At 36.0% G+C, this 18,598-nt stretch overlaps 1 protein-coding gene across 2 annotated transcripts in view; it reads right to left on the bottom strand.

The window, feature by feature from the left end:
* Positions 1 to 18,598, bottom strand: part of ZNF385C (zinc finger protein 385C) — a 261,764-nt gene that overhangs the window by 104,709 nt on the left and 138,457 nt on the right. The window lies entirely within an intron of this gene.

The raw sequence follows: 18,598 nt of genomic DNA, 5'->3' as shown, positions 1-18,598 counted from the left end.
AAAATGACTAACAAAGCTTTCTCCAACTTGGTAGCTTCTGGACTGGGACTGGAACTACCCAAATCCTCCAGTTAATCAAATTAAATCATGTTGGAACTTGACACGGGGGCAAAGTTGTTGGATTTGAATCAAGACAAGCTTCAAGGTCAGTCAGTCTGTCTTATTCCAGCCTCATCTCTGTTAATTTAATGGGGCAGATTCCTTAACTCCACAACTGTATTTTATTCTCATTCTAGCAATGCTCCCAAATCCACTTTCATTTTAATGGCTCTTTGGGTAAAAATATGCTGGCAGTTTTCTTAGCAAGCCCAGCCTACCTTAAGATATCCTCTGCAGAGGTTGCACTGAGATGCTTTCCAAACCCTAATACAAAGTCCCAGATTCTTCCTATGGCCACAAAATTCCTGAGATGGGCTATTTAGCAGAGGTAGCTTTTTCCATTAATTTTTTTATCTCTATGCTTAAAAAATATCACTATTGCGGTTACATTTCTATAGGCCAGGCTTTTGCTAAAGCTGCACAGCAATTAAATATATATTCAGGACAACAGCCCAGTATTACATTTAGGCTGAACACCTTTAAATGGCCACTAGGTGGCCCCTGACCTCTAGTAGTTATCCAGAATTTTGCAAACCAGATACTGTAGCTTGCAATATAGGTAGACCTTGACTTATAAACATTTTTTTAGTGATCATTTGAAGTTACAACCGCACTGAAAAAAGTGACTTATTACTATTTTTCATATTTACGACCATTGCAGCATCCCTATGCTCATATGATCAAAATTTGATGTTTGACAACTGGCTCATATTTGTGATGGTTGCACTATCCTGGAGGTAATGTGATCACCTTTTGCAACTTTCTGACAAGCAAAGTCAATAGAGAAAGTAGATTCACTTAATCACTGTGCTACTAATTCAACAACCGCAATGATTTACTTAACAACTTTTCTTCTTCTTCTTTTTCTTCAGCGTTTATCTCGCGCTCGGGCGAGGTCCGCTAATGTCCTTAAGTACTGCTTCCACACCTCTCTGTCTACCACGTATGTCGGGTCTGCCTTCGCGATCTCTAGATCGGCCTTGATCGTGTCCATCCAGCGTTGCTTAGGTCTACCATAATGATTTACTTAACAACTGTGGCAAGAAAAGTCATAAAATGGGGCAAAACTCACTTAACAACTGTCTTACTTAGCAAATGGAAATTTTGGGTTCAATTGTGGTCATAAGTTGATGGCTACCTGAATAAGGCTTGCAACAAAGCTTAATGGAATAGATATTCAGGACTGCATTAAGAGAGTTCACACCATTTATTAACCAATAAAGTGTTGCCCTAAAACATATTTTCCCGAGTAATCACTTTTCCTTGGTGCCACTTGCCACGATCCTCTTCCAACATCTCTAATCTGTTGATAGACCCTCTGAAAGAAATCCATCTGGGGGTTAGTTGATTGATCCAAAATACTGTTTCTCCTACCACTTAGGCCTATCCCAATCACTAGTTTCTCCAAAGTCACTTTCCCTGAACAATTCTCAAGGATGTAAAATGAGGGAAACAGGATGAGAGAAAATATTAAAAGCCAAATTAATAAAGCCAAAAGAAAGACCTCTCTGGCTTTTTCTCTAGTAGAATTTATAGGAGGAATTATATGCCTATGGTACCAGGTTCCTTTACGTTTTAGGCTTTTCTCTAGATCAATGTTTCTCAACCGAGCTTTCAGTTGTGTTACGATGTCAATTCTCAGAATTCCTTAGCTGTTCTACGCCGCCTTGAATCTTGAATCTGTCTCTATAAGTGGAGAATTCAAAGTCAGAATTAGATTACATTAGTTTAACAGAGTTGGAAGGGACCTTGTAGGTCATCTAGTCCAACCCCCTGCCCAAGCGGGAGACCCTACACCATTTCTGATAAATGGCAGTCCAATATTTTCTTGAAAGTCTCAAGTGATGGCGCTCCCACAACTTTCGAGGGCAAGCTGTTCCGTTAATTGATTGTTCTCACTGTCAGAAAGTTTCTCCTTATTTCCTGGTTAAATCTCTCCTTGTTCAGTTTCTATCTGTAATTCCTTGCCTGGCCTTCAGGTGCTTTAGAACAGGGGTCACCAACCTTTTGAACCTCAGGGACCACCAAATTCATAATTTTAAATCCTGCAGACACTAATATGAATTTTGACTGATTGGTGGCTTGCTGATGTTTTCCCAAGGTCTGCAGAAAGCAGTAGAGACACTGGGAAAATCCCCCAAAATGTCTGCAGGAAAATTCCCCACCCTGTTTTCTTACTGATCGATCATTCTTTACCATCTCCAGCTCCCTTCTCAGGAGCGGGGGGGGAGAGAGAGAGTCTTCCTTTCTCTCCCCAAAACTCCACCAGAAATGAGTCTTTGCCAGTGCAGTGTCTTGGAGCAGGATGCCTTGCAGGGTCCCAAAGACTCATTTTTGGCAGAGTTTGGCGGAGAGAAACAAAGACTTTTGCTGCTTTTCTTGCATGCAGCCAAAAGCAGAAGAAGAAAGAAGCAGAAAGAAGCAGCCTGGTGGCCAGGCCAGCCGTGTGGGGCAAGTGGAGCAAGCTCCCCACTCCCCTCACTACCTTGTGTTGTTCACAATGCAAGCTACGCAAGCCTTGTGTTCCCATGCAGCCTGGATTAATTGCTTTGGGGGTGACATTTCTCTGCGGACCACCAAAATTTTCTCATGGACCACCAGTGATCCCCGGCCCATTGGTTGGCGACCACTACTTTAGAAAATGGCTTGAACCCTTCCTCTCTATGGTGGTCCCTCAAAGAAGCCGCTCAAAGAATAAAGACTCTGGTGTTCCACAGAAACAATAGCACATAGAGCGAGCAAGTATTTCTTCACAGGAAATTTAAGGTGTCACTATATCTCTTTTAAAAATAGAGGTGAACTTATTTTAAAAGGTATGCTGCTATTATTAATGATAAAAAAGAGATAAGCCCACTGATTTCTTCTATTCTACATCTAACTTGAAAATCGTATCTGCACACCTACATCTTAAATAGCTCCCATGGAATCTATTCAGTTAGACTGAATTACTTGGTATTTGAAAAACTTAATTTGCTTTGAAGAAAAACACGTGTTTTTGTTCAATTGTAGATGATGCTGATATGTGACACAAGGGCATCACAGGAAAAAAAAATGCTTTTGTAATTAAAGGAAAATGCTTCTGTTAAAAAATACCCTGTATTTCAGCCACTCATAGTTTTTAGAGGTACTTCTCTATTATAAATAACACACATATGTTGCTTTCTGAGCAGTACAGTAGAAAATTATAAACGAATAAAATATTTTTAGATTTCAATTGTATGGTTATAGAATTCATAAATACTGATCAAGACACAAAGCATATCTCAAGATAAACACATATTGATTGTACTGCATAGTATTTAATTTGGAACAACCAAACTTCACAGCCACACCTGCTGAATTTACTTCTGTATGGAGATCTACTGTGCCATACGGTTAACAATTGTGTAGCGCCCAGATGGAAAAGGAAGTGTCTGAAGAAATTCCCAACATCTTCACAGTTTGAGTGTTAGCCTATGCAATGGCAAAGCAGTATCAGAACAAAGCGAAAAGCAAATAGACATTGCTCTCACTTTTGTCTGTGTCTGTGTGTTCTTTTTTACTTATATATAAAAAAGGATAATATAATTTGCTTAAGTTTAAAACCTGTCTTCTCTCTACTCTTAGGCTGGGGGAAGGGGATATTTTTTTTTAAATAGAAGCATTCAATTCTCTTATCAGATAAAACTCCTGGGCCAGCCAGCTCCCCTCCTCTTAATTACATACCTGCCCAGCCAGCTAACGGATGTGGAACAGGTTGCTGAAAGGCAAACATTCCTTGGTTATGAATGAAAAGCTTGTATAACTAAAACCAAGATAACTGGAGCCAGTCATTATCTCTACATTTTGTCTCTTTCAAGCTTTCCCAACTTGCCGACCTCAAGATTTCTTTGATTACACTGCTATCACCCCAGTTAGCCTAACCCAAAAAGCTGCCAGCTGAGAATCATGGGAATTACAATCTAACACATCTAGGAGAACCCCCCCCCAAAATCTGTCTGCATCTGATAGAAGTACCACATTGAGGAAGGGTATCCTGTAAGACTAGGTACATGGATTTCTCCCCATAAAAAGTTATCTTACTCCCAGAAAAAGGTGCTATTACCTTAACATAGCAAACTAAAATCCAGTTACTGTACACTGAATAATCGTTATGTTTACCCTAGATTCCTTTCAAGGTTGCCATACTTATGCCATAGATCTATCCAATCTTTTTAATTTATTTTGTCCCTACTGTTTTGCAGATTTCTCTCCCTATCAGTTAAGATCTGTTCAAATTAAGATAAAGTTGAGAAGAGGGCACAACATTTATTCTACAGTGTAAAGAGGTGTTAAAAGTTTCTTCTCAGAGCAGAACCTTTTAATGCTATTAATGCACTTTTTGCAATTAACCAGAAATAATATAAATTGGAGATTCCACTCTTTTATGATGTTGATCAATCAAATTAAGCAAAATTTTCAAACAATAGATGTTTTATCCTATGTAGAAGAAAACCTATGACTCTATTAAATTACTTTTTTAAAAAAATCAGCATAATGAAGCAATCGGAAAAACATAGGGAGGCAATACTCAAACACTGGAATGTTAAAGAGTGTAAATGATATTATATGGAATTATTAATAGAATTTGATTTTTGTGAAATTAAAATAAAACATGGTAATTTTAGACAAAAATGCAGGTATGATGAACATTCCACAAAATATTCACAAGAAACTTTCTCGATTGATTGATTGATTGGAATTTGTCAAACAAAAACAAGAACAAGAATAAGAGAATAAAAATACCATGACAGCGATGATAGGCACATTAATGCACGTGTACTTATGCACGCTCCCTCTACTGACCACTTGCCATGTATATGAATTTCCATGTATATGAAGTACAATTCCTATCACCCACAGCCAGCATGATCATCAATTGTGCTCAGCCAGGGAAGGGGGGCAGATAGGGTGACTGCTCCATATTAAAACTCAATAATGTAATTTCTGTTGCCCTTTTCTTAACAAAATGCAATGGATATGTCTGCTTTCTTTCTGTTTGTCTCCTATCCTCACCAATTTGATTTTATTCCACTGAAGTTAACTAAAAAGGTATTTTTTAAAACTTTCTTTATAATTCAGGTGCCTATCTTTTTAAACAAAATCAAAGATATGGGAGTATAAATATAAACTACAGCATGCTGTAAAGCATCACAATGTATAACTGATGTCACATAATTCATACTGCCAGATCTTTTAAAATATAAACAAACCCAAGTTTAATATTTAAATGAATAAAAAGGATGGAAATTAAAGAATGTATTTATAAAATATATTATTTACATTTTATTTATTTGTTCAATTTCTATGGTCACCCATCTTAGTCAATGATAATAACCAGGAACCAAATAATTTAAAGAATTTTGCTACAAATTCCTCTGCCCTACTTCTCCAGGGGAAAAAGTCAATTCAAATGTTTGCAAAGAATGCACAGAAAGCATTGTTAGAAATTAAGAGTAAAATTATCTTTCCGCTACTATGTAGTATTTTCTGAACTCATTATATTTCAAGTATGCATGTATCTTTAAGTTTGGATTTATTCATAGAAAGGAACATGACCATCTTGTAGTCCGGTGTTGTCTGTTCTATCCATATGGGTTGCTCTACTTTGCATGGTAAAAGTCTGCTAAGGAGGACTGCAATTTGCAGAGCAAGTTGCTTTAGAAATGATACATGTTAATGAACAGCTATTAATTTAAAAATATAAAAAGTGAAACACCTACAAACATGACTGTGCAAGCACTAGGGTAACAGCTTGCTACTAAAACATGGAAATAGATAGCAAGTAATAATGCAATCCAGGTTAATAGCCACAGAAACCAATCCATTCACTATCAACCTCTGGGGGAAAAAAACCTCTCTATAGCTTACTAAGAACCAAGTCTAGATGCTGCCTTCATAACCACAGCAGACATAAACGGTTCCGATCTAAGTATGCGTAATTAGCACTCATTATAATCATACTAGTCCTTAACAGGTATCAAGGGTCAGTTAAGCAAGGGGCTTTTTAATCCATTGCATTTCAATAGTATCTGCTCTGCTGAACAGGTTGGCATGGAAACCGCTCAGGATGATAACCAATTTCCATTCCATTAGCTAGACAAGGGTTTGTTTGCTCCCTCAACGCACTTCTCTATGGTCCGCAGATTCTTAATAGATTTCCAAGCATGATTGCTTTACGTTTTTCAAATAAATGGTTCTAGTCCTCATGATTATTGGAAAATAGATTTGTGAAGGCATATAGAACATATTTTCAACCAATGAGGAATTTCATGAAAAACTAAACCTGACAATTAGAGGCATGTTCTACTCTGATTTGTATTTTAATGTTCTGGTTTATTAAATTGTCAGTAAAATTTGGAGGCCTTGATTTCTAACAGCCATTGATTTCTGTGACTTCTAAAACTGGCTTATCCTTTTTCGAAGCAGGTAAAATAATTGCTAGCACCACATAACATGGTAAACAAAACTGGCTACATTCACACAACACACTGAGACATATATAATGGTTTACAAAAAAAAACACAACCCACCAAACCTGTGGCTAGCTTCATAAAGCTAATTAAGTCAAAACCAAATACACTTCACTATAGCTTGCCAGAGGATACAGATTCTTACACAAGCTATCTAAATTCTTAGCAATTTATAGTATCAGCATGACATCAACTTAATTTTCTCACTCTAGTGACACATTGGTAGATGCTGAGATTGTGAGATTATGAAACCTTGCATATTTCCATGACATGGTACTAAAATATGGCTGTAATGGCCATCCAGGCTTTGTGTTGTTTCTAGCATAATTTCTTCTAGACCATTTATTTCTATGTAAGCATATGCATGAAATACCCAGAATATAAATCTGTGAATGAGATGACAATATCTAAATTTGATAAACAAACAAACAAACAAATAAATAAAAGGTTTTTTTTTCCTATCACCAAATACTACAGTGATTTTTTTTATATCCATCCAGAATAACTGAATAATATGACTGTATATCTAATCACTTCACTCCATTCTACGGTTTCTGTAAGGACATATTGTTTATTCATATTGTAATTTCAAAAGGCTGTGGTATCTGACTGGGTTTGGAAGCTACACAAACTTGCTTAGATACTTGGAGAGTAGACCACCAGAGCATTCCCAGGAAGTAGACTAGATTGAGAAACTGAAAAATGTTCTGGACAGGGGCAATAGCAAGTAGCTTTTGCAACACTTCAAAGAAAGTTCTTGATTATGCCCCTCTAGTCAGCAAGATTTTAAGGCTATCCTTACTTTTGCAGTTCTTTGAATAATCATCTGTGAATTTACATATGCTCATTCTAATCTTAATAGTAATCTGTTTGGTACATTCAAAACCAACAATTTTTTGCAAGTAAACTTTTCTTATCTATTAGCTCCAAGAATCAATATAGTAACAAGGCAGTGTATTCTTAAATCTGAATGGGAATGATGCATAAGTTATATATTAGTAACCACCTCTTCATGGTGGTCTCTGTGATTCACATATATTAGTACATAGTGGTACTTAGCAGATTAACGTTTGAATTACTGACAGATAGAATGATACTGAGGAACATACCTCTCTGCCAAAAGCTGGATCTTGTAAATCTGAAGTTCCATTGATAGTTCCTTAATAGATATGGGTAGCGGATACCAGATCGTAGATCAGCAATGGCAGACATATCAGAAAAACTAAGAGACTATTTATCCTCCTCAAGTTATTTTGAATAACCACTGCAAAGGGATAGCTTGTCTAAGTTATAATAATACGTTAGCAGACATGATCTAATTTAACAAAACACCAAGGAAAAGCTCAAATATCTTTCTTAGGGCAAAATTATTAAACAAATAATTCTCCTTAGTATGTTGTATACTGAACACAGAATACTGAAAAGTAGCAAGAGACCACTGCAGGGAAGTGGTAAAATCCTCCCCTCCCCCGTCTCCACCAAAAACAGATAGAAAAAAATCTGGGTACAAATGAAACTCAGATATAGTTTTGGAGAGACAGAAATCTCTTAACTTTGAAATATATAACAATATGAACATAACATATAAACAGAAGGCACAGAGCTTGCTGAAGTGCTGTGCTGACATGTCTGTTAGAGCCTGTTTAAAATCTGCTTCATGGCTAAGTAAGCAGGAGGAGAGAACATAGGAAGAAGCTCAAAAACCTTGGAACCAAAATGGTTAATAGCAGAGAGAAATTCCAAGCCCAGGACACAGGATGGAAATTAGTTTGAGAACCTTTTTTCAAAACCATTTCACAACTGGGTGAGAAGGGAAATAGAACATCTGTGAGTTCTTGTGATTTCAATAGTGTTAGGAGACTACCCACAATGAAGTGTGTAAAACATGACAAACAGAGGAGGAAACAGATAAAACTCTAGCCTAAAAAGAAGAAAACAAACCCTGACTATTTGGCAGAATAAGTTTGCTCAACCTTTATTCAGAAAAATTTCTATGTTGCTTTAGTTACTGCAACTTGTTATTCACAATCTGAGATCATCGTACTTGGAGATGATTGAAGAGGCATAAACCCCATGCAGCAACTTTGAGAACAGTAGTATCGGAGGGCAGACAATGAATGCCATTTTACATGGACAGTAGTAAAGAATGGGATATCCATGACAGTTTCCCAAATCAATAAAGGAGCACTAGGGCTACCCTAAAGATTTTTAATGTTACCTCAAGGATTCAGTGTAGTAGAATAGAAGGTACCACAAGTCTCTGGACCAATGGAAATAGAACTTATCCTTTAGAGATTCACAAATGAAATCTTTCTGCTTCAAAAGTAGTCACAGGTTTGTTGATATGGGTGATAAAAAAGCATCTATAGTTGAAATTTTCCAAAAGCAAACTTCATTTATGTCATCTCACTATCAGCAATTCTGGGCGACCTGAGGATGGAATGATGGAATGTCCATGTCTACTGAACTACACAAAACAATTAAGCCCACTAGGAGTTTCAGGTGGACAACATGGAGTTACTTTACAGATCCTACCTACCATATCCACAATAAGCTCAATAGTTGACCTCTTTATTAAGTAAAGGAAACATTTGTAGACGCATATCTGAGTAAACATAAATGTAATTGGGAGAATAGAAAGCATTCCCCATTATGAATTGTTTGCATCTATCCACCACTATAGAAAATCAAAAGTAAGGTTCTACATTTAGGCAAGAAAAATCAAATGCACAGGTACAGTATATGTGGTACCTTGCTCAATAGCAGTAACTGTGAGAGGGATCTTGGAGTCCTAGCGGACAACCTTTTAAATATGAGCCAGCAGTGTGCAGCAGCTGCTAAAAAAGCCAACACAGTTCTAGGCTGCATAAACAGAGGGATAGAATCAAGATCACGTGAAGTGTTAATACCACTTTATAATGCCTTGAAAAGTCCACACTTGGAATACTGCATTCAGTTTTGGTCGCTATGATGCAAAAAAGATGTTGAGACTCTAGAAAGAGTGCAGAGAAAAGCAACAAAGATGATTAGGGGACTGAAGGCTAAAACATATGAAGAACGGTTGCAGGAACTGGGTATGTTTAGTCTAATGAAAAGAAGGACTAGGGGAGACATGATAGCAGGGGCTGCCACACAGAAGAGGGAGTCAAGCTATTCTCCAAAGCACCTGAGGGCAGGACAAGAAGCAATGGGTGGAAACTAATCAAGCAGAGAAAAAACTTAGAACTAAGAAGAAATTTCCTGACAGAACAATTAATCAGTGGAACAACTTGACTCCAGAAGTTGTGAATGCTCCAACACTGGAAGTTTTGAAAAAGATGTTGGATAATCATTTGTCTGAAGTGGCGTAGGGTTGGACTAGAAGACTTTCAAGGTCCCTTTCAACTCTGTTGTTCTGTTCTGTTCTGTTCTGCTGTTCCGTTCCATTCCATTCTATTCTGAGGAAATAGAGGAATCTCACCTGGATCAATTAAGAAATTATGCCTTACATAGTTTGTAAGCACAGCTTTCTGGAGTTAGTTACCAAGTAGTCAATGCCATATGATTTAAGGTACAGACGATTGGACAATTTAAAATTGAGTGACTGCAAAATACCTTAAAAATCAGGCACTCAATAAATACTGGCTAGTAATCTTGCCAAAACCCAGCCCCTTTAATGACATTAAAGTTATTTGGATTATTTTCAGTGCAAAAGAGCTATGCTTTGGAGACAGAGGTTTTGAGAGGAGGGGGTAAAAAGTTTAGGCGGGCTAAGAAGGAAAGGGAAAAGGGGGAAAAAAGTTACAAAGATATAAGACAAGATGGAGATAAAGAAATTTTTTTCAGGGATAATGGGTAATATATGGGTTGTTTGTTTATTTTAAAAAAAGGGGGGGAATTCTGCAAAGTACACATGAGTATTGTAATAGTGGTATTATAAGTAGACAACCAGAACTTTTTAAGATCTAATAAAAGGCTAAAATATCAAGGTATAACTTTAAAAGGTTTAATAATGAATGATAATAAGTTTTAATAAAATACTAAAGGGAATGTTTAAAATATTAGTTTGAATATAGAGTTTAATGGATTAATGTGTTGATTGTTATGGATTTATTATTGTAGTATTGGTTTTTGAAATAGTAGAATGTACTAAGCAGAATCTGATTGGGATTTAGGTGTTATTTTAAATTTTAACTTAGGGGAATGATAGAAAAGCATCATACTCCGATTAGTGATTCCAGGGAAACTATTCTTTCTTAAATTGGAAATGAGACAGATGTAAATGGAGAAATGGACAAAAGATATAAAAATATTTTTTTTAAAAAAAGCAAGATTAAATATATAAAACAGAATTAAGATGAGGCAAAAGTGGAGAGGAGTTATATAATAGATATAGAATGGTAAATAAGATGGGTAATGGTATATAAGAAAAGCGTGAATACAACTGAGTCCATACAAAAAGAGGTAATCTGGGGCCAAGTTACTTTCTAGAAGAAAGCTTTATTTTTTTTATGTCTGTGTTTTATGTGTGTGTGTTTAATTAAGAATTAAATAATAAAATCTCGGAAGAAGACTAGATGAGAATAATTATAAACAAGCCAGAGGGAAATATAAAGTTGATGACTGGATAGCAGATAAATCAGAAAGGAAATATGATTGAATAATGATTAAAGAGAAACAATGTGGAATTTGGTAAAGGGAATTTACGTGTTTATATGGAAATGGGATAAATTATAAGTATGTGATATAAAGCAATATGTTACCTGCCTTGTAAGGATCTACAATGGAAAGAGGTTTTATGTTTTAATGTTTAATGATGTTTTGTCTTGTTTGTTTGTTTGTAAAATCAATAAAACTTGTTTTTTAAAAAAAAAGAGCTATGCTTTGTGAAAGTAAACTTTAAAACCAAAAACGGAAAATAGGAGAAGAATGATGTGAACATGCTCAGAAAATTTCGGCTGATATTGGAAGAGATAATTGTCTGAGATGAAAATTTGATAATATCCGAGAGTCACAAATGTACAACCAACAACAACTGGGAGTTCAAATAAGATAGCCATACAGAAACAGATACCTGTAATATCAGTTGATGTAAACTAACAATGCTTGAATGATAGAAAAGTAGACAGGCTAATAAAACAACTATGCAAACTTTAGTGATATACAAGTTAAGTTTTAACTTTGTGGAGATTTAAAATTAGGCAGAGACAACCTGTCCTTTTCCAATTAGTAAAATATCAGTTGTAAAATCTCATGAATGCTTGGTATTAGCACTTCCTTTGAATAAAGGTAGTCTTATACCTCTTTATGCAGAGCAGATGGTGCTGGACCCAGTAGTAAAAGTCTAGTTGGGAATATTACAGACAGTAATAAAATATAATGAAGGAGAGATCTTATGTACCCATTGAGATACAGTAATGTTCCTTTTATGTAGGAAGTGATGTGGCCAGTCTCCTTTGAATCCAAGCTATTATCACTTCTGGAATTGAAGTGCCTCTCTTTCTGAACAGTACATTTTCAACACAGATTGTGAATTTTTGAGTGAAGTCTATACACTTCAACCATGCAAATTGTCACACACAACAGATCCTGCCAGAGTGCCCGCCATACTGAATTGCTGATTAGCTATTCAAACTGCTTCAGCACGAAATGCATTAATGACCTCCTTCTAATAAATTATCTAGGTAAAGAAAGAAAGAAGCTTCACCCAGAAAAAAGTTGATCCTTAACCAAGCAAGTTTATTAGTCGTTACCAGGGGGAAAGGGCACACACAGAATTTTTTTGTGTGCCCATGAGATCTACTTTGTGTATTTCCTGACTGAAGGTGCTTTGAATGTTACTGGAAGGCTTCCAGGGGTGTGATTCAACCAGTGTTATTACCGGTTCGGTGATTATGTATTAAAATAATACTGATTTAAATTGTACTTATGCCGAGTCCTCCCTCTCGCAGTGCCTGGAGGCTATTAGAGCTGGATGGGGAACAACGGGTTGAAACTAAACCCTTGCAAGACCAAGTGACTTTGGGTTTGGGGTTCATTGGCTCAGGGAGAATTGCCACCTTTGGTCTTGGATGGGGTGGCACTACCCCAAACAGATCTAGGGTAATCTAGGGGTTTTCCTGGACTCACTACTCCTGCTTGAAAAGCAGGTGGCCTTAGGCTTGGAAAAGATTATTTTGAAGATTTAAATAAAATTGTGTTGAAATATATATGGCAAGGTAAGAAAATGAGAATAAAGTTAAAACTTTTGCAAGATGCCAGAATAAGAGGAAGATTTGGTTTGCCTAATTGGGAGTTGTATTACCAAGCTACAAATTTGATGTGGTTAAAGGAATGGATAACATTAAGAAATACTAGATTGCTGACATTAGAAGGACATGATTTGTTGTTGGGGTGGCATGCTTTTCTATGGTATAAAGGAACTAAAACACAGGAGTATTTTAGAAGACATTATATATGGGAGTCTCTTTGGTTAAACTGGGAGAAGATTAAAACACAATGTTATTTGAAAATTCCAGTCTGGCTATCGACTATTGAAGCATTTTCTTATCCTATAATATACAAAAAGGAACAAACAGTTAGATATGGTGAAATATTAAATGAAAAGGGTGAACTTAAATCCATGCAAAAATTAAAGGAACAAGGTATAAAGATGAATTGGTTTTCATATGCGCAAATACATTCGAGGTATGATTAAGATTCTAAAACAGAAGATTTCTATGATAAACTGATTTAGATAAGATTTTGACAGGTACTGATGAAAAGGTGATTTAAAAATTGTATGGATATTTATTAGAAATTAAACTAGGAGAAGAACAAGTTAAAGAAACAATGATTGCTTGGGGGAAGAATTTTGGATATGGGATTGATCTAGAGAAATGGCAAAAACTGTGGTCTCAAAATTATAAAATGACAATGTCAACAGCATATAAAGAAAATTTGTATAAGATGTTTTACAGGTGGCATTTCCCCCTGACAAAAATAGCAAGAATGTTCAAGAACAAATCTGAAAAATGTTGGAAATGTCATCAGACATCTGGCTCATATTACCATATGTGGTGGACTTGTGCGGATGCTAAAAAATACTGGACTAAAATCCACACGTAGTTGGAAAAAATGACAAAAAAGCATATAGACTTTAAACCAGAGATATTTTTATTGGGAATTTTACCTGAAATATATAGTAAAGAATTGAAATACCTGATTATAAATGTATTAACAGTGGCTAGGACTGTATTTGCTAAAAACTGGAAAAATGAGAAAATACTATCACAGGAGGAAATCATTAAGAAAATATTGGAATGTGCAGAAATGAGTAGATTGACATTTGAAATCAGAGAACAAATTGATAAACAATTTTATAAAACTTGGGATCTATTCTATCAATGGTTAGACAATAAAACGTGGTAATGAAATATGTAGATTTTTAGAAAATAATAAATATATAAAGATGTATTTTTTTCTTATTATATCTACAAAATGATTGTAGGATAGATTTGAGATGATAATATGAACTGTCATAAAACAAATTAAGTAAAATATGGATTATTTCATAAAACATGAATGAATAAAAGTATAGTCAAATGATTAACAATGATATTAATGTATTTAATATTTGATGGAAAATATGAGAATATACACAATGTAACTGTAATTGAAGAATACAAAATGGAAGCCCAAAACAATTTGTAAACCAACCGACACACTGTATGTATATATATGGAAGATGGTTTGATGTTTTTATGTTTTGTTTGTCCATGTTTGTCTTAAAACCAATAAAAAAAAAATTTTTTTAAAGAAAAGCAGGTGGCGGTCGTGGCCAGGAGGGCCTTTGCACAACTGCGGTTGTGCACCAGTTACACCCTTTCCTGGACCAATGGTCCCTATTCACAGTCACTCATGCCCTATCACTTCCCGTCTTGACTATTGTAATGCGTTCTACATGGGGCTGCCCTTGAAGAGCATTAGGAAGCTCCAGTGCGTGCAAAATGCAGCGGCCCACATGGTTTTGTGCAGACCTGGTGTTCACATGTTTCACCTCTCCTGTGGGAGCTACATTGGTTGCCAATTTGCTTCAAGGTGCTGGTTGTCACCTTTAAAGCCCTTCATGCTTGGGATCAGGTTACCTGAGGGACCGTCTTTTGCCGGTCACATCTACCTTACCCATCAGTACAGGGAGGCAGGGATTGTTATGGAGCCTATCCCTGAGGGAGATATACCTGGTGGGACCCAGAAGAAGGGTCTTCTCTGTGGTGGCTCCCTCTTTCTGGAACATCATTCCCCCAGAGATTAGAACGGCCTCTACTCTGATACTCTTCCAGAAGAAGCTGAAGACTTGATTTTGCTAGCGGGCCTGGGGAACTCAGAGCGGGATGGAGAACATTAAATGGCTTGTGTGATCTGCTGTCACCAAGATGGGGTGATTTTGTTATATTGTACTATATTAATTTATTTGATTCTTTTTGTTAGTTTTTATTGTTTTAAATGTGGTTTTATATTTTGTAAGCTGCCTTGAGTTGCCATGGGTGAATAGGCAGTGATATAAATCCAATAAATAAATAAATAAGCAAATAAATAAAAATATAAATTCAATTTTGGTGGGCGTGGCCAGGGAGCGATACTGTAAAATCCCACTCCCTCCCTAGCCTACTGACCTGCTTTCCAGCTCCGTTCTCCTGTGCAGGGCAACAAAAGAAGACCCAGCCAATCAGCTGGGACTCAGGAGAATAGATGGGGGTGGGGCCAGTCAGAGGTGGTATTTGCCAGTTCTCCAAACTACTCAAAATTTCCGCTACCTGTTCTCCAGAACTGGTCAGAACCTGCTGAATACCACCTGTGATGTGCTTGCAGCAGAAACAGGATCCATATATATGGCCTCAGACAGATGACCTCTTGGGACCCCTAGCAGATGCTTCTTTTCTTTTTGGGGGGGTGAAAGTCAACTTTTTCACTTTTTTTGTATGTTCTGCTTAATTTCAGGGAAGAGCTTTACAGCTTTGTAATGCCAATAAAACCACTGGACACTGGCATTTTAAAGATCTTGCACCTTTTACTTTTGGACTACTGGTGCCCTCGAGTCTAAGCAGATGTGAAGAATTATGTTTCTTCTGGTCATACCTGCCAATGGGCCAAATTGGTAATTGATAAACCAGCCTGTTCCAACATTTCCCTGTTCCTACAGGGTCAATTTCTCTGGCTTTCGTTACTGATCTCTTAAATCTAAGGTTTCACTATTATCAAGATAGCTCATTTTATTTCTTGTAAGAGACTGCCTTCCTTGTGGAGTGATTGTCAAACCTTTCCTTAAATAGTGCCCTTCTGGTACAGGGACTTGACTTATTCTCATTTTGGATTACAGAATCCAATTAACACCACAGTTCTGGAAATCTTTATTCTAGTTACCTAAAATCCACATTCTTTTATCTTTCAGCAATCACTGACATATAGCAAACAGAGAAAATCCATGTAATTTTAGACCCGTTGGCCAAATTTGTAGCTTTTACTTGAGTTAACCGTAAGAACTCCTTGCATGTTACAAATTGCATGTTCCTTTTCCAAGTGACTTAGAGTTTAAATCTCATTATTTGCCTTATTTGTCAGGCAGCAAGAATAGCCTGATCTTGCCAAGGCAGCTTAGAAATGTGCAGTAAATTCAAATTAGCAGAAATACTCTTCTACTGATATAGATCATTAATGACTTTTGACTAAATTTTTGGCATTCTCTCATTTTTCCAAGAAATTAAATTTTAAATGGTTAAAACTCTTCTCTTTGACAGCTCAGATTAACCTTGTAACTCAGGAATCTAAATAAGTGAAGCCCCATCCATGGGATGCAGGTAGCATTGCAAAACCATGCCCCCTCAGGTCCGTGGAAAAAAACTTTCTCCACAAAACCAGTCCCTGGTGCCCAAAAGCTTGGGAATTGTTATTGTAAGTGTTTACTTACAACTACTGGCTTCAGTGAATATCCACCGATTGTTTTTGACCTTACACAAACACTCTTCATGCCTACTTTTCCTGAAAATGCCCGCCTGTTCTTGTTTTGAGGTGGGTACAGGAAATACCTGATTTTTTTCAGCTCACTGTTCAGTTCAGAGCTCAAGCCTGAACTCAGCAGTGTCTCTTGCAGAAGTGTTCCTGTTTTCCAAAGAGTCTCTAGAGAACCCCTGGTAACAGCATTGAGAAGTCTGTCTTCTCTTCTAGTGGCAAGTCTTCCATGGGTTCTGCTAAATCTTCAGATAGCACAGCACTGGGATGAGCCTTTGTCACTGTAACCTCTCACTCCCTTTTCTATTGAAAATGAAGCTCAACAAGGATTCTTCACTGGCACATTTGATGTGATATAGCTAATGATTAATTACAACTGACACTGAATTGGTCATAATGGCACATTTCTGTTTTTTTATTTATAATAAAGTTTTATTTGGGTTTTCACACATACAAAATACAAGTAAAACATCTTTTTTGAAAATAGCATGGTCCCGGGTTGAACTTCTTTATACAGACACAAAACTCAATTTCATGCTCCTTTTTGTATTCTATTCCATATCTTATACTATTCTACATTTTCTATATAGTTTTTTCCCTTTTAATTTTCTCAATTTTATTTTGATTATCTCATCTCAATTCAAATCATTATATTTATACTTTTGTCTGTTCTGTTTCAATTTCATATTATCTTTTCTCGTTAAACAAATTTTCTCCTGTAGTTACTAATTGGAGTATGACACCTTTATATCTTTTAATTATATCCATTCAACTCTTATTTAAACTTCAATATATACCTTAAGGTTATGACCTTCAATATAATACATAATACGTAACTTCCAATCGAATTCTGCTTGGTACATTCTTATAATACATACTATATTCTTTTTAAAAGGGGGATTATAAATATATGTAATTATAAACCCTCATTCCATTCCAATTCACATCCATCATTAATAATCATTACAATCTTAACATCTTTAACATTTCTTTTCAATTAAATATCCTACTTTCTTAAAGACACATATAATCTCAATAATTAATTTTTCCCTTATTTCTCTTCACATACGTTTTGTAAATCATTAAATATACCTTTTGTTAAATTTATTTATTGACAAGCATTCCACTAAATTACAATAGCTATTTTATCGAACATTTTAATCATACATTGTTTCATATATTCTAAAATTATTTCTGTTTCTAATATAACGATACTCTCTTATGTACCTTTGCAGAATCCCTTTTTCCATTAAATTTTCACCCATTATCTCTAAATAGGCCCTGTTTCTCTATATTTTGTTTCTATCCTTTATGACTTCTTCTCCTTTCTTTCTTCCCTCTCATCTTCTCTTTCTCCTTTTTACCCCCTTGTCTCTCTAGTTCTAATTCTCTCTTCTGCATTTCCCTCTTCTGTTGCTTTCTGATTTTATACTTATTTTTCACTTTTTTTTTGAAGTTGTTTTTCCCAATCTTAAACTTTCCATTCTCTTTCCCCCCTTTCCTTTTTCCCCCACCTAAGATTACTTGTTCATTAAAGATTGCTTTTTCTTTGTTGCAATCTTCTTGTTCTGCAGGCATTTCTTGTTGTTTCTCATAATTCCAAATCTCCATTTCAAAAAACTGAAACATGAAGCCAAAAGAACCGCTCCCTTCTTGTTCATCTTCTTTGTACTTTTTAAGTTCCATTTTCAGTTCTTCTAAAAGTAGAGCCATTTTAAACAGTTTTAAACAACCACCCAATTGATTTTAGTCATTCAAATACAATAACCAAAAATCATCAAGTAATCCAAAAAGTCCCAAGTTATTTCTTCTTATTTCTTTTTCCACTTTCTCTTTCTGGGGTTTTTGTTGCAATATTTCAGTTAAAATGTATCTTCTGGAAGTCATGTTGAGATTTTGCTGTAAGTTCTTTTTAATTCCAGGTAGTCTCCTCCCTTCCAGATCCTGCCCTTTTATTCTTTTTCTCTCCTTTCCTGTTTTCAAAAGCTTTTGATTATCCAGAAATCTTTACTATCCCTTTGACTTTTTATTTTCGGCATTAA

The sequence above is a fragment of the Pseudonaja textilis genome, chromosome Z (assembly GCF_049901715.1).
Source record: "Pseudonaja textilis isolate UNSWEBS1 chromosome Z, rPseTex1.2, whole genome shotgun sequence".
Taxonomy (NCBI): Eukaryota; Metazoa; Chordata; class Lepidosauria; order Squamata; family Elapidae; genus Pseudonaja; species Pseudonaja textilis.
This window is presented reverse-complemented; position numbering and strand designations above follow the sequence as displayed.